General features: G+C 43.0%; 1 long non-coding RNA gene across 5 annotated transcripts in view; it reads right to left on the reverse strand.

The window, feature by feature from the left end:
• LOC140470862 (uncharacterized) overlaps window positions 1–24716 on the reverse strand; it is a 1231916-nt gene that overhangs the window by 531226 nt on the left and 675974 nt on the right. The gene's annotated exons all lie outside the window — the stretch shown is intronic.

Raw genomic sequence — 24716 nt, forward strand, 5'->3', positions numbered from 1 at the left:
TACCCATAAGCAGCAAGACCGGGCCAGCATCTAAAATTTGCACAAGTGGCACGGAACAGTCGTATCACATCTATGCCTGGCAAAGACCATCTTTAACAAGAGAATATCTGAGTATCCCTTGTTGACATTAAACAGCAATATTATTGTTGAATCCTCCATGAGCAACATTCTGGGGTGTAATGTTGACCAGAGACTGAACAGGAGTGACCATACCACTTGAGACAAGATCAGGGCAGAGGCGAAAAGTCTTGCAGCTCTCAACTCACCTCTTGACTGTCTTCCTACAAGATGAAAGTCAGGTGTGATACGGAGTCCTCTCCATTTTCCTGGTTGAATGCTGTTTCAACAACACAAGAAACTTGTCAACATCTGTAACAAAACAGTACTCTTCATTACCAATTACCTTCACCATTCCCTTTCTTCACCACTGATGTAAAGTAGCAGCAAGAGGTATCATCTCTTCTGTAACATTCTTCTGGATAATGGCCTGAACTATCCACCAGTTGGCTACATACATCCCACAACGGGTTTGCACCTCAGGACACACAATGTCACATAGGTGTTGGGAATAACAACCTGAACTATTCAGGAAGGGTCCGTTTTGCTTTTGATGGTGGCTTTTGCATCTTTTGGATCATTTGGGATAAGATGGAGAATAGAGGAAAGTAGACTTTCTGAAATTGGATTTGTTAGTTCTGAGATTTTACCCTGTATGGACTGCGATAATATTTGAAAATCATTTCACAAAGAAATAAATTGAAAGAATTGAAGAGGATTGTTTCAATTCAAACATGATATAAAGATCCAACAGTCACGAAATTCATTTGGACGTAAAGGGAACATGTTTATCTGGTATGTCTGTAAGCAAAGATTTCAAACAACATAGTGAGTGGTGAACCATCAACGCACGCACGCACGCACACACACACACACACACACACACACACACACACACACAAGAATGCGAGCGTTCCTCTGAACTGACTGCAGAAATTATTTAACATTAACCAGTTAACATTTTTAAAAAAACAGACAGAGAAGACATAAATATGTTGTGTTTCTGTGAAAGGATTCAACAGATATGTGAGGAGATCAGCACCATGGAAATGTCTGGATTGTGAGAAGGATTGCAAATTCCCAGACCATCTGGAGGCTCATCGACACAGACATTCTCAGGAGACACCGTTCACCTGCTCTGTGTGTGGGAATGGAATTACTCTGTCATCCAGCTTCTTGTAACACCAGTGGGTTTACACCGACAAGAGACCTTTCCCCTTATTGTGGGGAAAAAAATCTTTAAGGTCTGTCAAGGTCTTAAATTCAATGGTCTTTAATTAACATCACACTGTTCCCATGGGGGAGAAGTTATTTAGCTGTTCCATGTGTGCAAATGTATTCACTTGGGGGTCCAGCTTCATGTCACACAAGCGTCTTCATCATTGGGAGAGAAGCTTTGTCTGCTCCATTTGGAAGGAATAAACTTTATAGTTCAGCCTAATGTCAACTGTTTAGTTGACACTGGGGAGAGACCAATCATCTGCTCTGTGGGTGAGAGGGATTTACTAAATCAGCAAAGCTTCAAATACACAGGGTGGCCATTCTAGAGAGAGTCTGTACGCTTGCAGTGAGTGTGGGAAAGAATTCACTTCATGACCTGTACTCTGAGCATCAGTATATTAACACCTTTTACCTGCTCCTTGTGAGGGAAAGGGTTCATTCGATTCTTATACCTCAGCTGGTATGGCTTTGTTCACACCAATGAGAGAACAGGTAAATGGTATGACTGTGAGAAGAGTTTTATGAGTAGCAATGATTTAATGAAAGACCAACAAACACATTGTGGGAAGAGGCCATTCACCTGCACTGTGTGTAGCAAGGGATTCAATTATTCATTCCCACACATGGTACCCCAGTGAGTGGGCATCGGTTTAGCTGAGTTTGGTATGTTATTGGTTGGCAGAGCAACGTGATGCCAACAGCATGGGCTCAATTCCCGTTACCAGTTTGAGGTTACCCTGAAGGACTCTCCTTCGCAAAATACTCCCACTCCTGAGGTCAGGGGGCCCTCTGGTCAAATCACCATGAGTCGCTTTTCTCTCTTTTAAAGAGAGCAGTCCCTATAGACTGCTAAGACTATGGTGACATACTCATTCCAGTGAGGTCTGGTGTGATTGTATTCTGCTGTTATTGCATCTAGAACTGAACTGTGTTCATTCTGCCAGCAGTGGATTACTGCATTGGATGTGAATTATCTCTTGAACTGAACTAGTGTTTAATTGTTCAGGTATCAATCACAGATTTTTTTTCAACCATGATTTCTCTTCCATGAGATGAGACTGGTAGATATCCATTTACTGCCCTGTTCTTGAGTCTTTTATTCATTGCTAAGGCTTAGTTTGCATTTATAACTAAATTTTCATACATTCAGGATTTGTGAATGTGCTTCATAGCAACTGAAGTCATTGTGAAGTGTTGTCACTGTTGTGGAAGATACAGCGGATAGGTTGTGCCGATGTGCAGTGGGAACCCAGTCCCACAGTGAGAGCACGTGAATGATTTCTCATCAGTGTGAACACATTGATGGGATTTCAGTTCCTGGGAACTTATAAAGCACTTCCCACACTCTGGCATTTAAACAGTTTCTTGTCACTGTGAACCCGTTGGTGTATCTGCAGGACAGATGAATTAAGTGCATCTTTTCCCAAATTCAGAATGCCAATGTGAATTCCCTGGTGCCTCAGTGAATTTGATTACTGAGAGGTCCTTCCCCACATTCAGAGCAGGTGAATGGCTTCTCTCCAGTGTGAAAACATTTGGATTTCAGCAGGTTTCTGGAATCAATTAATTTCCTCCCACACACAGCAGATGAGTGGTCTCTCCTCTGTGTGATCTCTCTGCTGCTATCTCAGCAGACTGAATGACTGACTGTATCCTTTCCGACAGTTACAGCAGGTGAACGGCCTCTCTCCAGTGAGTTCGCAGATGTAAAGTGAGATCAGATGTTGGCCTGATCCCCCTCCCACTTTGAAAACACTTGAATTGTTTCTCATCAGTCTGAATATATTGATGATGCGTCAATTCCTGAGACCTTTTAAAACATTTGGCGCACTCTGGACAATTAAATGGTCTCTCCTCAGTGTGAACCCACTGGTGTAACAGTTGGTTAGACAACTGAGCAAATCCTTTCCCACACTACGAACAGGTGAAACGTTTTTTATCCCAGTGTGGCTGTACTGATGAATTTGCAGAGTAGACGGTTAATTGAATCCTTTCCACTGTTAACTCACTTCCAGTTTCTCTCCAGTTACATATTGAAAAGACAGAAGATTGGCTGAAGCGCCGCTCACAGACAGACCACGGGATGGGTTCACTCACCTATGAATGGTGTTTTCTCCTTTCATTCTCAAAGGTCGATGAGATTCAGGCGACATCAAACAGAGCAACTCCATCAGATTCTGATGTGATGCTTCATTTCAGTTTCCCAACTGCAAATCTTCATCTTTAATATTTCTAAATTTAAAACAGAAATAGTTCACTAAGAGATAACTTTTAAAAACACCAAAGCAGAAAATTTCATTCCGCATTTGATGTGGATATTCCAGATAAGGTCAGCATTTATTGCCCGTTGCTAATTTTACTGGACAAGGTGACGATGGGCTACCTTCTTGAACAACTGCTGTCCATTTACTGTTGGTAAACCCAAAACACAAAGAATGCAATTTCAAAATTATAACCCAGTGACACTGGAGAAATGGCAAAATATTTCCAGGTCACAATAGTAAGTGGTTTGTAGGGTTTTCCTATCTATCGGCTAACCTTTCCTTTTAGATCCAAGTGGTTGTGAGTTTGAAAGGTACTGTTTAAGAAGCTTTGGTGAATTTCTGCAGTGTATCTTGTGGATAATGCTGACGGCCTGTCTGAGTGTTTGGAGGTGAAGGAAGCGGATCTTTATCGATGCTGTGTCAGTAACGTGGTTCTGATCAATTCGGCTGCTCTCTTCTGGATGTTGTTGAGCAGTGCCATATTGTTGGAATTGCACTCAGGAGTCCTCAAGAAGGTCATGATTGAAATTTCTCTTGCTACTTCGATGCTGCCTTATCTGCTGTGCTTCTCCTGCGCAATGCTTTCTCAACACTTCACTCATCCAGGCAAGTAGGGAGCATCCCATCGTGTTTCTTACTTATGCCTTGTAAAGTAATAAAAGATTTTTGGGAAAACAACCCAAAGAAAGAGAAGAACAGTTGGACAAAGGAGCGGATAACAATCAGGTTCAGAGAGTGAATAGCTGTTAATGGAGACTGCTGGTCACTAAACATAGGTGGAATCTAATAGCAGGTTATCTGACAGATAGGCTTCAGGGAATAAAGAAGTGTGTTATTCGCTGTAGAAATCCCAGCCTCTGACCTGCTCTTGTAGCCACAGTGTTCATATGGCTGGTGCAGTTAGTTTCTCATAGAGACTGTGACTTTCACAGCACTGAAAGAGGCTTTTTGACCTATTACGCCAATGTCAAGCATCAAGCATCTATCCACTCTCACCCCATTTTCCAGAACTTGGTTTATAGCCTTATGCGCGGTGGTGCTTCAAGTGATCATTGAAACATATTTTTAATTACACTAGCTCCAGCAAAATGCCATCACCATACACATATTCCACTTCCATCCTTTGTCCACCTTCTGCAGGGAACATTCCCTCTGGGACACACTGGTGCATTCTGCCTTCACTCCCAAAACCTCCCCCCACAGGCCATGGAATCTTGCCCTGTAATCTCTGACGAGGTGACCCATGCACACATACACAGCAGATAAGAACGAGGAGCAGGGTTAGGCCATCCGGCCCTTCGAGCCTTCTCCACTATTCGATAAGCTCATGGCTGATCTTTCCATGGACTCAGATCCACTTACCCGTTCTCTCACTGTATCCCTCCCTTCCTTTATTGTTAAAGAAAATCATAGCTTTAAAAACGTTTCCTGAAGTAGTGTTAACTATTTCACTGGGCAAAGAATTCCAAAGATTAACAATCCTCTGGGTGAAGAAGTTCCTTCTCAATTCAGTGCTGAATCTTCTCCCTCTAATCTTGAGACTACGCCCTCTTGTCCACGTTTCACCCGCTAGTGGAAACACCTCTCCACCTTATGCACTGAATTCACACTGTTCCAACTTTCAAAAAGTATACTCAGCCTTCATCACAGTGTGCCAAAGGCAACTGTCGGCTGCCCGTGTGGTATACGAAGTCCCTTTCTGACATAGATCTGGGCAGAGCTGCGTTTTCACCGTCGAGATCATCAGCCCCTTTAGACAAAGGAATTCAGGTGTTTGCCTTCATATTGGCATTAGTAAGAGTTCCACACTGAGTCAGTGTTTGTAACATGGAGAAAAACAAATCACAGTATGAAGTTTGGGCTGAGTGTTGTTTATCTATCATTTTGAATATTGTTTCAAATTTGCAGTGCTTATCTTTAAATGCTTGTTCTTGAAAGTGGTAGCAGATGGAGTGCGGGAGGTTGAGGGTGACATTATGGAAGTTTATCAAATCATGAGAGGTATGGATAGGGTGAATAGCCAAGGTCTTTTCGATAGGATAGGAGACTTCACACATAAAGGACATAGCATTAAGGTGAAATGGGGAAGATTTAAAATGGACGAAGGGGCAACGTTTTCACACAGAGGGTGATATGTTTATGAAATGAGCTGCCAGAGGAAGACTGGTAGAAGCAAGTACAGCTCCAACATTTCAAAAACATTTGGACAAACATATGAATGGGAAACTTTTAGAGGCATGTGGACCAAATGCAATCAGATGGGACTGTTGTAGATTGAAAAACCTGGTCAGCATGGGCAGGTTGGAGCAAAGGGTCTGTTCGTATGTGATATGACTGTATCAATGCAGAAAGCGGTGAAAAGGGAAGAAAGGATTTAATGCAAGAAAATTGGCAGGAAACATAAAAAACAAGCATCATAAACTTTCCTGTGTACATTAAAACAGTCCAAGATGGCTGTGTGACCTTTGGTAGAAATGAAGTCAGGAAAGTATATTGAGGACATTTGGAGGCTGTGACTGGGAAATTGGCTCAAGGGAACAGGCAGATAATTTACACCGGTATTTTACATCATTCCTCATGGGGAAGACACTGAAAGTACATCAATGATATAGGCAAAATGGTGATAGTAAGGAGGTTCATGAACCATGCCTAACGAAAGGAACAAGGTTTCTAAAAAGCAGATAAGAGTAAGGGTAGACACGTCAGCAGCAATTCTGAGTTGGTTTTAAAAGAAGTGGCCACAGTCTTGGGATCATTGCTCCCCCTCTATCAGATGTTAGTTCTGCTGTTTGTTTAAGTAAGCAGTAAGTGCAGTAGCTTTAATGGGTTGTCATCAGGTTTGGTTATACATGGTTCTGACACTGGCATGTTCACCCACGCTCGTGACTGAACCATAGCTCAGCCTCATGGTAATGGTAGATTGCAGGATTATCCTGGGGGAAAAGTTACTGATTGTGGTTGAATATAATTCTACTGCTGCTGCTGCTGTTATGATTTCAGCATCAAATGAATGCCCAGTTTGAGCTGCAATATCTGCAATGCAATTCTGCTACATGTCCCCATTTCATACCGGGACCCATTCACCCATCACCCCTATACACAGTGACCTACCCTGGTTTCTGATGTAGGAACACTTCTTTTTTTATTATTACTTTCATCCTGTTAGGGTCTCTTAATGATGTCATGATGCAATTTATCACATTTCTCAAAACCATGTAACGTTTTCATCTGAATCTTTTACCCTACAGTAATATCAGCTTCTGTTTAAAGTGATTGCGTTTCCCTCTGTTTCTCTCCCTGATCATGATTAAGAGCTCTGTAGTGTCAGAGATGCCAGCCTTCTGTAGTTTCAGAACAAATGAATTAGTGCGTTATTGTTCACTTCCCGATGTGTGGCGCTCCATGTTGGAAAGGGCGTGCGAGCAGCTTTGAGAAACATATTTGAAATACTGAACAGGTCTGGCAGCATCTGTGGAGTGAAAGATGAGTTAATTTTCAGGACCTGTGATTGTTCTTCAAAGCTGCCAGTATCTGCAACAATTTTTGTTTTTGTTTCAATTTTCCTGTATCCAATGATCTTTGCTATATTGAAAATGTATTCTGTGACTTTTCATTTTTGAAAAAACTCAGTGGATCTGGCCACATCTGTAGAGACAGAGAAACAATGTTAATGTTTCAAGTACAGTGTAAAACTTCTTCAGAAGTGTAAAGGATTGGTAAGTGAGCCTTTTAGTATCTTGGCAGAGGTGGGAAAGAGTGTTTGGAGGCCCAGTGCGAAAGCCAAATGGGCTTGAAATTGTGGTGAAAGAGACACAGATGTAAAAAATGTGTAAATTAATGTCTAAATATTAGAAATTGATTTTCTCTGTTGACTGCACGATAAACAAAACAAAGTCTTAGGGAGCCCAGGAAGGAGTCTGTATGAAAATGGAGAACAGCCATAATGGGGTCAGGCTGTGAAGTTATGGAATTGAATATTAACTACTACAGGCTGCAACATGCCAAAGTGTAAAGTGCGGCGTTACTTGAGCTTGGGTTTTGCTTCATTGGAACATTGCAGCAGCCTGCATTTTCTTACAATCCCTAAAGTATGGAAACAGGCCCATACTGACCCTCTAAAATGTATGCAAACCAAACTCATTCTCTACCCTATGGTACATTGACCCTTGACTATTGCACCTAACCAGGTAAAAACAATGACTGCAGATGCTGAAAACCAAATACTGGATTAGTGGTGCTGGAAGAGCACAGTAGTTCAGGCAGCATCCAACGAGCAGCGAAATCGACGTTTCGGGCAAAAGCCCTTCATCAGGAATAAACGCAGTGAGCCTGAAGCGTGGAGAGATAAGCTAGAGGAGGGTGGGGGTGGGGAGAGAGTAGCATAGAGTAAAATGGGTGAGTGGGGGAGGAGATGAAGGTGATAGGTCAAGGAGGAGAGGGTGGAGTGGATAGGTGGAAAAGAAGATAGGCAGGTCGGACAAGTACGGACAAGTCAAGGAGACAGTTACTGAGCTGGAAGTTTGAAAGTAGGATGAGGTGGGGGAAGGGGAAATGAGGAAGCTGTTGAAGTCCACATTGATGCCCTGGCGTTGAAGTGTTCCGAGGCGGAAGTTGAGGCGTTCTTTTGCACCTAACCTGCAATCCCTGAACACCAAGGGCAACTTAGCATGGCCAATTCACCTATCCTGCACAACTTTGAGCTGTGGGAGAAAACCGGAGCACCCAAAGGAAATCCACGCAGCCATGGTGATAATATGCAAACTCCACGCAGGCAACACCAGAAGCTGTAATCGAACCCAGGTCCCTGTTATTGTGAGGCAGCAGTGATAACCACTGAGCAAACGTGCCGCCCAGGGCCGAGATATTACAAGGCCACAAGTCTATACGTGCAGATATGAAGCCATTCGGTCCATCCACCCTGCTCCACCATTTGATCAAGACTGATGGATTTCCTTCATTTCCCTGCTGTCTCTCCGTAACCTTTGATCCCCTTGGCAACCAAGACCTTATCTGTCTCTGTTTTAAATATACTCAACGATCTGTTTTCTACAGCCTTCGGTGGTAAGGAATTCCACAGTTTCAGCACTCTCTGGCTAAAGAAGTTCCATCTTATCTCCAATCGAAAGGGTCTTTCCTTTGCTCTAAGCCAGTGCCCTCAGGTCCTTGTCTCTCCTGCCAGTGCAAACGTCCTCCCAATGCCCTCTGTGTCCAGACTATTCAGTATTCTGTGAGTTTCAATCCGATTCCCCCTCATCCTTCTAACCTCTAAACCAGATTCCTCAAACATTCCTCTTGTGTAAAGCTTTTCATTTTTGGGATCATTCTCGTGAACCACCTCTCGACACCCACCAATGCCAATACATCCTGCCTGAGGTATGAGGCACAAAATACTGAAAATGTGGTCTGACCAGAAAGCCTTAGAATCCCCACCTTTATACTCTAGTCCTTCGAGATGAATGGCAACTTCAGTAGTCTTTTAACTACTGACTCAACCGGCAAGTTTCCCTTCAGCGAATCCTGGACTTTGAATCACAAGTCCCTTTGCACTTCAGATTTCTGAATTTCCATCGCATTTAGCAAATAGTCCATGTCTGAATTCTTCATATCAAAGTGCATGACCTCACACTCTCCCACATTATATTTCATCTGCCACTCATTTTTCCACTCTCCTAAAATGTCGAAATGTTTCAGTAGGCTCCCTGCTTACTCAATACTACCTATCCCTCCTATTACTATTTTTGCATCATCTGCAAACGTAGCCAGAATGTCCTCAGTTCTGCCAACCAGATCATTAACTAATAAAGTGAAATGTTGTGGTCACAGCACTGACCCTTGCGGAAAAATACTAGTCACCGGCTGTCATCCTGAGAAGGACCATTTTATCCTCATTCTGCCTACTCCTAGACAGCCAGCCTTTTATGTTAATACCTGACAGCTAACAACATGGGTTTTTAATTTACTCTTCAGTGTCCTGTGCAGAACCTTATCACAGGCCTTCTGGAAGTCCACATCGATAACTCCCATTGGCTTTCCTTGATCTAACTTACTTGTTACCTCCTCAAAGAATTCTCATTAGCTTGTCAGCAAAGTAGATTATCTAAATAGGGAGGAATCAGAAGGTCAGGGTCATTCCTACAGACAGAGTGGAGATGTTCCTCAAAACAGTTTTTGTTTTGTCCACTAATGTAAAGGAGACTGCATTTTGAGCAGCAAAGATAGGAGACTGGATTGAAAGCGTACAAGCGAAATGCTGCTCCACCAAGAAGGGCCTTGGTCGGTAAGGAGGGAAGAGGTGAATGACCAAGTGTTGCAGCTTCTGCAATCACATGTCAAGCTGTCATGGGTGAGTGGGGAAGTGTTAGGGGTGATGGAGGGTGTCACAGAGGGGATTGTCCCTGTGAAATGCTGTCAGTGGACAGGAAGGGAAGATGTGGTGGTGGTGTCGTACTGGAGGTGTTGGAATTGGCGCAGGATGATTCGGTGAATGTGGATTCTAGTGCAGTAGGAATGAGGACAATGGGAGATCTATAATTGTTCTGGGGAAGAGGAGACGGAGTGAGGGCAGAAGTGAGGAAGATGGGGCAGTCACAGCTGAAGGCTCAGTCCACCCGAGTTAACGGATTACTCAGTTGAGAGAAAAGGTGATCACGCAGGAATCTTTCTACTGGAATGCGGCAGCATCAAACAGAAATCACAGAGCCAGAGAAACAGGGAGGATGGAGTCACCCTCAGCTGATGATGTGTTCAGCCACATATGAAGGTTCCCCCTGAATGATTGAAAAGAGCCAGGTATTTCAATTGCTGATTTATGCCTTCTATCTGGTATAAAACGAAATGTGAAAATGGACCCAGGTGAAGATGTGTTGGACATTTTGAACAACTTGAGGATAGACAAGTCCCCCGGGCCTGACGGGATATATCCTAGGATTATGTGGGAAGCAAGAGAGGAAATTGCAGTACCGTTGGCAATGATCTTCTCGTCTTCACTGGCAACTGGGGTGGTACCAGGGGACTGGAGAGTAGCGAATGTTGTGCCCCTGTTCAAAAAAGGGAATAGGGATAACCCCGGGAATTACAGGCCAGTTAGTCTTACTTCTGTGGTAGGCAAAGTAATGGAAAGGGTACTGAGGGATAGGATTTACGAGTATCTGGAAAGACACTGCTTGATTAGGGACAGCCAGCACGGATTTGTGAAGGGTAGGTCTTGCCTTACAAGTCTTATTGAATTCTTCGAGGAGGTGACCAAGCATGTGGATGAGGGTAGAGCAGTGGATGTAGTGTACATGGATTTTAGTAAGGCATTTGATAAGGTTCCCCATGGTAGGCTTTTGCGGAAAGTCAGGAGGCATGGGATAGAGGGAAATTTGGCCAATTGGATAGAAAACTGGCTAACCGGTCGAAGTCAGAGAGTGGTGGTAGATGGTAAATATTCAGCATGGAGTCCAGTTACAAGTTGAGTTCCGCAGGGATCAGTTCTGGGTCCTCTGCTGTTTGTAATTTTTATTAATGACTTAGAGGAGGGAGTCGAAGGGTGGGTCAGTAAATTTGCAGATGATACAAAGATAGGTGGAGTTGTGGACAGTGAGGAGGGCTGTTGTCGGCTGCAGAGGGACTTAGATATGATGCAGAGCTGGGCTGAGGAGTGGCAGATGGAGTTCAACCCTGCCAAGTGTGAGGTTGTCCATTTTGGAAGAACAAATAAGAATGCGGAATACAGGGTTAATGGTAGGGTTCTTGGTCAGGTGGAGGAACAGAGGGATCTTGGGGTCTATGTACATAGATCTTTGAAGGTTGCCACTCAGGTGGATAGAGTTTGTAAGAAGGCCTATGGAGTATTATCGTTCATTAGCAGAGGGATTGAATTCAAGAGTCGTGAGGTGATGTTGCAGCTGTACAGGACTTTGGTTAGGCCACATTTGGAGTACTGTGTGCAGTTCTGGTCGCCTCACTTTAGGAAAGATGTGGAAGCTTTGGAGAGGGTGCAGAGAAGATTTACCAGGATGTTGCCTGGAATGGAGAGTAGGTCGTACGAGGATAGGTTGAGAGTTCTCGGCCTTTTCTCGTTGGAACGGCGAAGGATGAGGGGTGACTTGATAGAGGTTTATAAGATGATCAGAGGAATAGATAGAGTAGACAGTCAGAAACTTTTTCCCCGGGTACAACAGAGTGTTACAAGGGGACATAAATTTAAGGTGAAGGGTGGAAGGAATAGGGGAGATGTCAGGGGTGGGTTCTTTACCCAGAGAGTGGTGGGGGCATGGAATGCGCTGCCCGAGGGAGTGGTAGAGTCAGAATCATTGGCGACCTTTAAGTGGCATTTGGATAGGTACATGGATGGGTGCTTAATCTAGGATAGAAGTGCGGCACAACATCGTGGGCCGAAGGGCCTGTTCTGTGCAATATTGTTCTATGTTCTATGTTCTATCAGTAGATATTTGGTGTAGAAACGTAAGCACATATTTCATAATGCTCAGCAATGATTGACTCTGGTCAGAACGAAGATGATATGAAGATGTGACGATAAACCAACCATGATGTACAAACGCTGTGAAGGATACTAATCAATCACAAACTATAGAACTCAGATTCGGGAACACTAGCGTCGGCCAGCTTTGGAATGTGTATGTTTAGAACCAGAAGCAGATTAAATAAAGCAAGATACAAAGAATAATATTCCAAAAATGGCAAGAAATATCAAAAGAATCCAACCACAAGAGCTTTTCCATTTCGATTTAAAAACGTTCATGATGTGTGTGTGAGACCCTTGAAAGAAAGGCAAGAAAGTATATGTGGAACACCTGGAGGATGTGACTGGGGAAATGGTCTCAGGGAGCAGGCAGAGAATTTAAAACAGTATTTTACATTGTTTCTCACAGGGGAAATCACAAAGAGTTTCAATAATATAACTAAAATTGTAGTCAGGTGAAATTTCTTGCAATGTCTCTAACAAAATGAAAAAGGCTTTTCTGGGCGGCACGGTGGCACAGTGGTTAGCACTGCTGCCTCACAGCGCCTGCGACCCGGGTTCAATTCCCGCCTCAGGCGACTGACTGTGTGGAGTTTGCACGTTCTCCCCATGTCTGCGTGTGTTTTCTCCGGGTGCTCTGGTTTCCTCCCACAGTCCAAAGATGTGTGCAGGCCAGGTGAATTGGCCATGCTAAATTGCCCATAGTGTTAGGTAAGGGGTAGATGTAGGGGTATGGGTGGGTTACGCTTCGGCGGGGCGGTGTGGACTTGTTGGGCCAAAGGGCCTGTTTCCACACTGTAAGTAATCTAATCTAATCTAACAGATATGACCATTGGTAAACAGGTCACTAGCTGATTCTAATAGAAGTGGTTACAGTGTGACTCTCCAACATCTTATCAATATCCTGTTAACCAATCATTTCTGGAAACAGTGGTCTTTTTTTGCAAGATGTTTTCATTTCACAATTTTTAAACCTACGATCAGATCCTTCTCTGAAATTGTCTTTCAATCTCCCCGTCTTTTTTAACCAAGCTCCTCCCATTTGGTGGTATTTCAACTGATTCCTGGCCTCTAATTGGCAGTGATTTTCACACCCACAGCACCCCCTTGTCAAGGCACAGTGTAAATGGATGGGAGCTGCACAGCCTGTCACTTCCAACATGAGCCGCCCGCAAGTCTCCCCACGCTGGGCAGTGATCTAACACAGTGTTACTCAGCAATGCGGTGGTTGTTGTACACAGCTGTACATGCTGGGAAGGCAACTGCTCCAGGTTAACTGATAACTTCACTGCTATTCACTGCACAGCTCCCCATGCTGGACATTAAGCAAAACACAGATACCCAGTCCGTGTTTACACATCAATGCACTTGTGTGTTCTGCACAGCACCCTTTGCTGAACAGATTGTTTAGCCTAGGTTTACAGATCAGTGCACTGTTGGACAGAAATGGAATTGACTGGTGAGCCCTGAAGAGTGTTCGATTCTGGAAGGATTGCTGAGCAGTACACTAGCCTGGTCTTCACAGTAGTGCTTCATGATGAACAGATATCCCATCTTGGTTTATATATGTCCGGGATTGATTTGTGAGGCGGAGTGAGTATCCGACATAAATCCTTACTTAACTATCATCCACCAGATCGGCCCATTCCGCTGTTTAACCCCATATTTCTGCAACATGTTGTCAATTAAGTAATTGCCCAATAAAACCTGAATCTCTGTCACTCTTGTTATGGACCAAAGCAATCCCCTCAAAATACATACATTCCCTCGGACCGAACGTGCTTTTTGTTATATTTTAAAGGTAAATGTGAGGTGCTGTGTTTCAGATACGATTCGCTTGTTCAAAATATTCAACATTAAGCAAAACACAATTTATTCAAACACTGCTGACAAATACAGCCAAAGGAAGTGGGACTTGGAACATATTAATTCTGGTGAAAAACTTAACAGAATAATAGGTTATTTAACTATAAACAGTAACTGCTCCAATATGGTAACATCCTATAAGCACACACTTGTCAAAAAACAAGTTCAGGAAACAGATTTTCTGACAGGGCGTTCTACAATCCAGGAGGAAAAAAACATCAAAAGACACTTCTGAGAGAAATCTCAGGGCGTGTGTAGAAGCCGGAAGAGATTTACCGCCTTACAGCTCTGCTGTCACCCCAGCAATAACTGGCGAAAGGTAACACTAAGAATCCTGTTTCTCGGAGAGCTTGACTATCATTTCACAGGACCATGCCGCTGCTGCAAGGACAACAAGGAATGGAATGTATCTACACAGTCTATGGTGCTGTAGGAGCCTGGCAAAAATGCCTAACCCCGCCTAAACCGTTAAATGACTGCCAGATAAATGTCAAAATGAAACATAAATAAATAAAACAAAAGTTTGCAGCAGTTCCAGTCATCAGGCACAGACGGTCTCGGGAGCCCAGCAATTCCTACCCTGCCAAAACACAATAGAATCATTGAGCTTGTGAAGACAAAGCTTCATCTCTCTCCCTCACCACTATCTTTACAATTGGAGATGTGCCACTAACCCAATAGTCAGCAATATCAACATCCCACCTGCACCAAGGACTATTGTGACATATGAGTATTGTCGTGAACGGGTTTAACTAGAGCTGTTTGTTCAATGACTGCGATTAATATCAGGCTTCCTGAATCTAACTGGTTACTGGAGGGTTTCCTTTTTCCATAATTAAGGGCTTCTTTCACCTTGTTATGCCATAGTATTCGAGGCAGAGTCAACCTCAACAAGATTCAAATCAGCAGCTGCAGAGAGAGGGAGGGATCAGAATTTTGAGAACATTAGGCTGGAATGTTCCAACAATAGATCAGAATCTGAGAACATTGGACTGGAATGTTCCAACAATGGACAGAAGTTTAGCCTTGTGGCTTTACTATCTTTCTTAGGATTGGGCTTGGTTAGAGTTGCGGATACAAGCTTTATTGATTATTATTCAAGCTGGTCACTATTCCATCCTCTCTCTTATCGGTGTTCCTGGTAAGCCTATCTCTATCAATTCTATAAACGATGCTGAAGGTTTGTTCTAATCCAGTTAATTATATTTAGCAAATGCATAAACTTTCAGTTTCAAACTTCACTTCATTTTGATGCATTTCCAAACTACTTACCCATAAACACAATTTGTTGCATTTCCAAACTACTTACCCATGTAAGAAGGAAGAAGACTATTTGGAATCTTGAGTCTCCTTTTTACTCTGGACTGTTTTATTTTCCGGATTCTCTCTGTAATCAATTCTGTCGACATCCAGTCTGCAGCTCTGCCGCAGTTGCTTTTGCTGAATTAGCCATCATCTTCCTCTTCGTTAATGACAAATTTTATGGCTCCAGTTCTCTTCTGACCTCTCTTCCAGTTACAAATATTTTGACCACAAACTTGTTCATGTATCTACAGTTACTTCACAAAAGGGACTCGGTATAAGAGTAATAATGTCATTGACCCGTATAATTCAGAGGCACAGGTTATGACTCTCAGAGCATTGTTTGAAATTCTACCACAGCTGACGATTAAATTTAATTCGAATGACAAAAATTGGATTGGAAACTAATTGAACTCAAATCAACAATAAACCATCAGGATATCTTTTGTTATTTCGCTGGTAGCCATAGATAAAGAAACTTAGCATTTTTGTCCAGTCTGGACTAAGTGTGACTTCAGACCCACAACAATGTAATTGGTTCCATACTGTCTTGACAAATGGCCGAGTGGTCAAAAGCCATTAGTGATGACAACAAATGCTGCCCTTGTCATTGATGTTGAAATCCCGGGAGATAACAACATTCAACCTGAAATAAACCAAAGAACTTCTCCAGTGTCTGAAAGAATGTTGGAGAATCTCAGCAGATATGGCAGTCTGTCGGTAGAAATACATATAACGTTTAGAGTTCAGTGACCCTATCAAAACTGAATGCAACTGAGAAATAATATTATTTATAGCAGGATGGTTGGAAGGGTGGGTGGGAGGTTTGTGTTGAATGGATGGAGAAATGTCGAACAAGACAGAAAGAGAGAGAGAAAGGAAAAGCAACCAAAGTGACTGCTGATGAAAGACTAGAAGGAAAATAGAATGGGAAGTTATTCTAACATTTCCCTTTCTCCCATATTCCTGAATATCATACTCATTTCAGGTTGAAGTGAGTTATGTTAGCTCTGACTCTTTTCTCTGCGAGTGGTGATCAACTCCATCGGCAATACTGGCGGTGGCGTTATCGTTGCCGAGATACAGAGAAACGTAATATTACATTGTCAACTGCTTCTTTAGACACAGGAACTGTTACTGCGGGACTGTGCCGAGATGTAACGGCTTTCTCAGCCAGGACGAGAAACTGACGGGAGGGAGCCATTTTCAACACTGAATGGGAGGACCATGTGTGTGGGGCATTGACTTGCTGCTGTCATTAGAAAGTCAGTGGAGTTTCTGTGGATGGTGTTCTCAGGGTTGTGTTGTCAGCTGTTGGGTTCATTCAGGGAGTGCCGAGGGTCTGGTAACCCTACTCTGGACACTGCATTTACAGAGAGTCTTGGTCCATGGCAAACAAATGAAGCCGAGGCGAGACAGAAGGTAAGCTCTTGTCAGCAGGGTGGAGCAGGACATTGCACTTTCCATGATTTCCAGGAACATTTTTCTGGACCTATTCATTGTAAAGTGTGAAACCAGCTTGTTTCAAAATTTAGGTGGTCACTGTGCTGGGACAAGACTGCACTGACACTCACCATGAAGTGAACTGCTTCACTTCTGGAATTTTCCAGGCAGAAGTGGGTAATATATCCACCATCTCTGAAGTGCAGTCTGCCGATCTATTTACGAACTGGCAGAGGCCATCTGGCTTCTGAGAGGAATAAGTTGGTTCCATCTCCACAGGGGAACGTACAAAAACTAACTTCCAGAAATACAAGGAAACAGGGGGACTGGTAAAAATGAGCAAATGCAGGAAATTAAAATTAATAAAGTGTATGCTTTTGAAAATCTAATTTAATTAAAGTTTCCTCAGTTGATGAGCTGCATCCCAAATGTTTTAGAGTTGGTAACAGAGGTAGTGAAACAATTACTGACTATTCTTCAAAGCTGCTTAGATTCTGGAAAGTATCCATCAGGCTTGAAAGCAGCTATTGTAAATCTAAACATTCAAAACAGGACGGAGAGGGAAAAAAAAGAATACTAAATAGCTGGATGTCAGCTGTGAGTAAATCCTTGTAACCTTTTATTCGAATGTGGCAACTAAACACTTGGAGAGCAATGATCTGATATGGTAGATTTGGCCGCGATTCAGGAAAGCGAAATGATCTTTGATAAACCTGCTGAAGTTTGTGAAGATTGTCCGCTGTAACATAGACAATTAAGAACCAATGGGAGTTGAGTATTTGGATTTTCAGCAGATGTTTGACATGGTTGAATACAGGTGAGTGGGGAATGTTAGAGTCCATGGGTAGCTGATTTGGAATATATACCATATGGATTAAAAATTGGGTAATGGAGATATGAGAAGAGTAATGTTTACCTCTGGACTGAAGGCTTGTGGATTATCAGAAGGATCTGTGTTTGGCAATAATTATTTACGAGGCATACAAACTGAATCAGATTGGAACAACAAATATCATCACTCACATTTATATATATGTTTATTAAATGGTGAGACGTTGGCGATTGCTTTTGTTGAAAAGGACCTGGATGACCATGGTCATAAGTGATTAACAGAATTCTTACGTGGCAGGAATTAAATGATATGTGACTTTTCATACAAATTGATTGAAGTATCAGAGTTAGCATGTCTTTCCCAATGGTGGTGTTTTGTTGAAGGGAGTATTTGGTGCACTGTGTACAGATTTGGACAGCTTTATAATTAATGATATCTTTGTCATCGAGACAGTGCAAAGGGGTTTCACCAGACTAAACCCTGGCATGATGGTGCCACGAGGAGAGAGTGCAGTAACTGTGTGTTTAATCTGTAGCGTTGTGAAAGAATAACGAAGTTGAAATTTGATGGTTATGGACGGACACTTATTTATGTACATGAATAATTAAGCCACGTAGAACAATTTGGAGCAGTTGATCTATTCAGTTCTTGCTCCATTTGCTTGTGATGTTAGAGCATCTCTCAGACTTTCCTGTCCCTGTGTTAGTGACTTGAGAAGCTGAATGACCTCTTCGTCTTCCTCTGTAAGTGACTCCGTGTGTGAAATAGTCTCTTTCGGATTCCGTGTAAGTAACCTTTGGGAATGAGCAGATTCTTTCTCTTCCCATGTAATTGGCACAAGGTACTAAATGCCCTATCATACATATTGTCCAAAAGTTTGAGGGGCTGAATGACTTCCTCATCTTTTTGTGAACCCTGATTGAGGTGCTGATTGAGCAGCACCTTGTATTGTCGAAATGTGCAGTTACCCAGACTTATACAGTACGATCTTGAATGGTGTCTCGTTCTTGGTGCACATGAACATTGATAGTTGTTCTGAACATTATGTAAACTTCATTGAATATCCTCACTTCTGTTCGTTTGGACTCAATGTGTTTAATAGCCTTCTTCCACACTGTATGGATTCGATGATGATAAACGGGAGCTTCCTAAGCTGAGGAAGCTACCCTAAAGATCTCCTGCAGATGTGTGTGTGTCTATGTATGTTGATTGTGCTCTCAGTTTGGATGGTGCTTTGACTTACTTCCGTCCCTTTGTCCCTCGTAAACTGAATCCCTGATGATTTCCACCCTCCATTTCCACCTGTACAGTGGTGTGAAGAGATCAGCAGAGACTGACTGCAACAGAATGGACAGAAATGAAAGGACCCTTCCTCAGAGCTCGTGTCAAGGGGATATTATATCACTTTAAACACCACAGAGACTGTCAGACTCGCCCCACGCTGATAAACACGGACGCACACTAATACAGAGTTACAGAGACATTCACTAATGCATGGAACTAATACAGACATGAAGTGTCTGTCAGTATTTCCCTTGCTCCATGACAACATTGTCAATATTTCCCTCGCTCTGTCTGGTGTGCATCATCATTTCAGTCTGTCTTTAGGAATGGTGTTAATATTGCACTTGCTCACACCAGTGGGTGAGTCAGCATTTTTGTGTGGATTGTGACTGCAGGGCAATTTCAATGTTCGCAGATACCAACCTGGAAGAATTGTAAAGAGTGTGTCGGTGCTGCATGCAGTAGTGAGAGTGGTAGTGATTGAGCCTTGTTCGGGGGTTGGTGTTATAACAGATATACAGTGAGTGTGAGGGAGCAGAGAGAATACGGTGACCCTTATCCCTACAGTGTGGGGAAGGTTGTTGATGATTGTCCTGTATTGATGGACATTTCTTCAGACCACAGATACAGCACTGAGCTGGGTGGTGAGCTCAGACCATAATCGGTGTTTCTGGTGATGAGGCCCACTCTGGGAAGAGAAGGTTTACCCTCTGTACTAGCCCATCCACCAGGTCTTCCGTGCTCCTGTCGACAAAATGTGGTGCAATTGCCCCTTATCTGCCATGTGCCGGGTAAACTGTGCAGGGCAGCTCCAACCTGAGAAAGCTCAGCTGTGTGCCCATTGGCCTTTATAAGATGGCACCAATGCCAGGGATCACGGAATGTCCAGGGAAATCTGGGCGATAGTGAGTACCTCCAGCCATGATGAGTGGGAGAATCAGATTGGCATCGAATGAGAGGGTCATCACGGGGTAGGTTCGTAGTTAATGAGGTGAATTCGATAAGACCTCACCAGGAAACTAAATCTGCTTGGTGCAGACAATCCTAATGTCACACTCAATGAAAATGGCACTGAGAAAAATTACTGTAATATTCAGCCCAATGAATCGAAGACTTGGCTGACCACACTAACATCTACAAAGCCGCAGCTGCTTGTACAAAGCTCCCCATCACAGAGAAGGAGCTAAATGTGACATACCCTTGGGAAATAAGGCAGGGCAGGAGACCGAGGTATCGGTGACGAAAGCCCTTTGCGACAAGTAATCAGAATTCTTTTAGTTTTGAAATAGAAATGGAAAAGGAATTACGATCTAAAAGTTAATATTCTAAATCGGAGGAAGGCCAATTTAGATGATATTAGTCAAAGCGTTCCAAAGTGGATTTTGACAGATATTCGCAGATAAATGACTTTTTGAGAAAAGGAAAGCCTTCAAAAATGAGAACTCAAGAGCACAGAGGCAGTATGTCACTGTTCAGGTGAAGGGTAAAGCTGAGAAGTGTAAAGTATGCTGGAGGATTGAATAAATTGAGAGTCTGGTCACGGATAAGAGGAAAGCATATGTCAGGTAGAGACATCAGGATTGAAGGTTTTTTTTTCTGTATTCAATCACGGGATTAGGATACCACTGGTTGGGCATGCATTTATTCCCAATCACTAATTGCCTAGAGGGTAGTTAAGAATCAATCACATTGTTGTCGGTCTGGAGTCACATGTAACCTAGACCAGGTAAGGATGGTTGTTTGCTTTCTTCAAGGACATCAGTGAACCAGATGGGTTTTTCCAGCATCCGAAATGGTTTCATCCTCGGCATCAGGCTCTACATTCCAGATTTAAAGTGATTGTCCAGAAGAATCTAAAGCCAGTCGGAGTACACTTAAGAGGGAAATCCGGAGGCCATGAAGGGGAGATGAAATAGTTTTGACAAATAGTATTAAGGAGAATCTAAAGGTACTCTACACAATCATGAAGAACAAAAAATGTAACTCGGGAGAGTGTTGGGCCACTTAAAGTTCAGCAACGCTGCCGATGTGCAGAACAGCAGGAGATCGAGGTGACAGTAAGCGAGCATTTTTGCAACAGTATTGACTGTGCAGAAGGAAACGCAAGTTAGAAAACTTCGGAAATAAATCATGAAATCTTGAAAAGTGACTGTATCACAGAGCAGGAGATTCAGGAGTTCGTAAAGCCTGTAAAGGGAGAAAAATCCACGTGACCTGATGAGGCGTACCCGAGAAGTCTGTGGGAAGCTAGGGAAATGATTACTGGGCCCCTTGCTGAGATATTGGTATCTCAATTGTCACAGGGCAGATGCTGGAAGATAGGAGGCTTGCTAACTTTTTCAATTACTCACAACATTTAAGAAGGATGGTAAGGAAATGTTGGGGAACCTGAAGTCAGTCGTGGGCATGTTGTTGGATAGGATTCTGAGGCACAAGTTTGCATGTATTTTGAAAGGCAAGGACTGATAAGGGATAGGCAGTATGGCTCGAGGCGTGGAATATTGTGTCTCACTAAATTGACTGAGTTTTTTCAAAGAAGTGACTAAGAGGATTCATTGAGGCAGAAAGCTTACATGGTCTTCATGTTGACAACTTTCCACATGGTAGACCGGTTAACAAGGTTCGTTCACATGTCATGCAGGGAGAACTAGCCATGTGGATACGGAATTATTTCCAAGGTAGGAGACAGAGGGTGGTGGCGATGGATTACTTTTCGAACAGAAGGGTTGTATTCGGTGGTGTGCTACAAGGATCGCTACTGGGTCCACTGATTTTCATTATTTATAGAAATCATTTGGATGTGAACATAGCAGAGATTGTTGGTACGTTTGCAGATGACAGCAAAATTGATGGTGGAATGGCCAGCAAAGAAGGTTTACCTCAGAGTACAATGGGATCTTGATCAGATGGGCTGATTGGGTGATGGGCTGATGGACTGAGGATTGGCCGATGATTTTTAATCCAGATAAATATGAGATGCTGCATTTTGGAAATTTAAATCCAGGCAGGACGAATACACTTAATTGCATGGTCCTGGAGGGTGTTGATGAGCAAAGACACCTTGGAATGCAGGTTCATTATTCCTTGAAAGGAGAGTCGCAGGTATATAAGATAGTGAAAATGGTATTTGGTATGTTTGCCTTTATTGGTCAGTGGTTTGACTATATGAATTGGGAGATCACGTTGCTGCTGTCCAGCACATTATTTTAGCCATTTTTGGAGTACTGGATTTAATTGTCGTTTCCCTCCTACTGGAAAGATATTGTGAAACTTGAATGGAGTCAGAACATATTTACAAGGATGTTACCAGGATTTTAGCTGTAGGGAAAGTGTGAGTAGGTTGGGGTGTTATTTTTTTTCCTGGAGCGAGAAGGGCATGTAGAGGGTGAATAGTCAAGATATCTTCCCCAAAACTAGAGGGAATGGACTTCAGGTGAGAGGCGAACGATTTAAAAATGGCCTAAGGAACAACTATTTCCACAGAGAATGGTGCATGTGTGGAATGAGCTGTCAGAGGTGGTGGTGGAGGCAGCTATGATTACAACATTTAAAAGGCATTTGGATAGGTACATGAAGAGGAAGAGTTTACATTGATGTGGGCCAAATGCTGGCAAATGGTACTAGCTTATATTGGGATATCTCATCAGCATGGAGGAGTTGAACTGAAGGATCTGTTTCGTGCTGTGCATCTCGGAGAATCGATTATTCTGTCTGACCTCATACCAATGTCACATTAATTAATCATTCGTGGAAATACCAGCCAATGTTACTAGATGCCATCGATATGCCTTCACTTCTGCATTCTGAAACTTGCAAAAACATTCTTCCATAATACTGACTCTGAGTCTCTGTTCACTGTATATTTCTGAACTCCCTCCTATTTGTTGGTATTTAAACTGTTGGTATTTAAACACTGAAATCCAGTTTTAATTGTCCAATTTTAAGGTGAATAACTAACCTATATCTTTCTCTGGCCTTGAATGTTGCTTACCCGAGAGCATCAGCTTCCAAAATTAAAAAGCCTAGAAACAATAGTCTGAAAGCATAGCTTGCGTTTCTTTGACTTCCTAGTGTCCTGCGCTGGGCTTCATGTTGGAAGGTGGGTGTCAGTTTTGAGTCACTGCTTTGTAACTTGTTCTGTGCCAATCCATTGATCGCCTGTGTTAATCAACCTCTGCTGATCATGTGCTCAGTAACATGATGAATCCCCTCCACTGTTACTGATTAAGACCAGACTTATCACTTGAATTTGACTGACATTTGACTTAATTCTTGTTTTGGTACGTTCGTGGAAATGTTGGGGATGGTTTCCTGGAGGCTGTGTTTTATGCTGCTGTGGAAATTCAGGAAGACCAGATGTTTTGGTGACCCACTCTGAATGAGTCACGGTGACTGTGTTTACAGCATCTGGGTCTACAATATGACCAACAAATAGAGCAGCGACTGCAGAGAGGGGAATCTCTGAATGGAATGAGGGAATCAAAATCAGATCAGCCATGGTTATAGAAAATGTTGGAGCAGGATTGAATGACTCGCTCTTGCAACTTATTCAGATATTTCTGTTAATAACGAGCCAGTTCCTCTTCTCTCCCACCGTCTCATCAGTGATGGGGAGTGAGTCACTTCCTCCTGTTCCTGGGAAGTAGAAATCTGCGGCCTCACTTGCCCCCATATACCCCCGTGTCCCAATCTGGAGCAGTTGTGTGACTGCCTCCTGTTCCTGTGTCCCAGTCTCAAGCAGTTGAATGACTCCCTCCTGTCCCAGTGTTTCAGTCGCGAGCAGTTGAATGACTGTCTCGTTTCCCTGTGTCCCAGTCTCAAGCAGTTGAATGACTGCCTCCTGTTCCTGTACCCCAGTATCGAGTAGTTGAGTGAATGCCTCCTGTTCCTGTTTCCCAATCTCGAGTAGTTGAATGACACCCTCCTGTCCCGGTGTCCCAGTCTTGAATAGTTCAATGGACTGCCTCCTGTTCTTGTGTCCCAGTTTCAAGCAGTTGAATGAATGTCTCGTTTTCCTGTGTCCCAGTCTCGAGCAGTGAGTGACGGCCTCCTATCCCTGTGTCCCAGTCTCAAGTAGTAGAATAAGTCCCTCCTTTTCTTTTCGCCCAGTGTCGAACATTTGAATGACTCCCTCCTGTCCTGTTGTCCCAATTTCGAGCAATTGAATTACTGCCTCCTGTTCCTGTGTGCCAGTCTCTGTGACTGCCTCCTGTTTCTCCCTGTTCCTGAGCAGCTGTGAATACTGTCTCAAAATTGTGAAAGGACTCGATAGCAGGGCATTTCAAACTAGGAGCAGAATTGCATAAAGGTATCTAAACACTTTCCCACACGACATTTTATGCAGGCAGTCTGTTATTTTATCCCTGACCCTATAGAAATACGGTGAAACCTATACAACCCAGCAGTGTTACAGCTGTACTCCCACGTACAGGGAACAAAGATAAAAAAAGATTGTAAGATTTATAATTTATCCTTCACCAACCCCCATCCATTCCATTCAACTAAGCAAATGTTCCCCTTTGTTGTGGTATGTAAACTGATGTACAGAACTGGTTAACTGAATTTGTTTGTTTGCTGACTGTGATTAATGTCAGTCTGTGTGGATTCTAATTATCCCAGTGGAGAAGGTCCATATTCTAATGATAAATGAGCTCTGTTCAATGTGTTATCCCATAGCATGGGTGGGAGCATCACCGACGGCACTAACAGAGATCAGCAGCAGCAGAGAGAGGGGGCGGAGAGATCAAAATCGAAGAACATTAGACTGGAATGTTCCAACAATGGATCAGAATCTGAGAATAATAGACTGGAATGTTCCAACAATGAACAGGGGTTTATCCTATTATGTTTGGATTATTTCTACATATTTTGATGGGTTGTCATTACCAACGCGGATTCAATATGTACTTCGCCTCATTCAATATTTGTATTATCCTATCCTGGCTACTGTTGGTGTCCCTGGTAGGTTTGACTGTCCACT

This window comes from Chiloscyllium punctatum, chromosome 52 (assembly GCF_047496795.1).
Source record: "Chiloscyllium punctatum isolate Juve2018m chromosome 52, sChiPun1.3, whole genome shotgun sequence".
Classification (NCBI taxonomy): domain Eukaryota; kingdom Metazoa; phylum Chordata; class Chondrichthyes; order Orectolobiformes; family Hemiscylliidae; genus Chiloscyllium; species Chiloscyllium punctatum.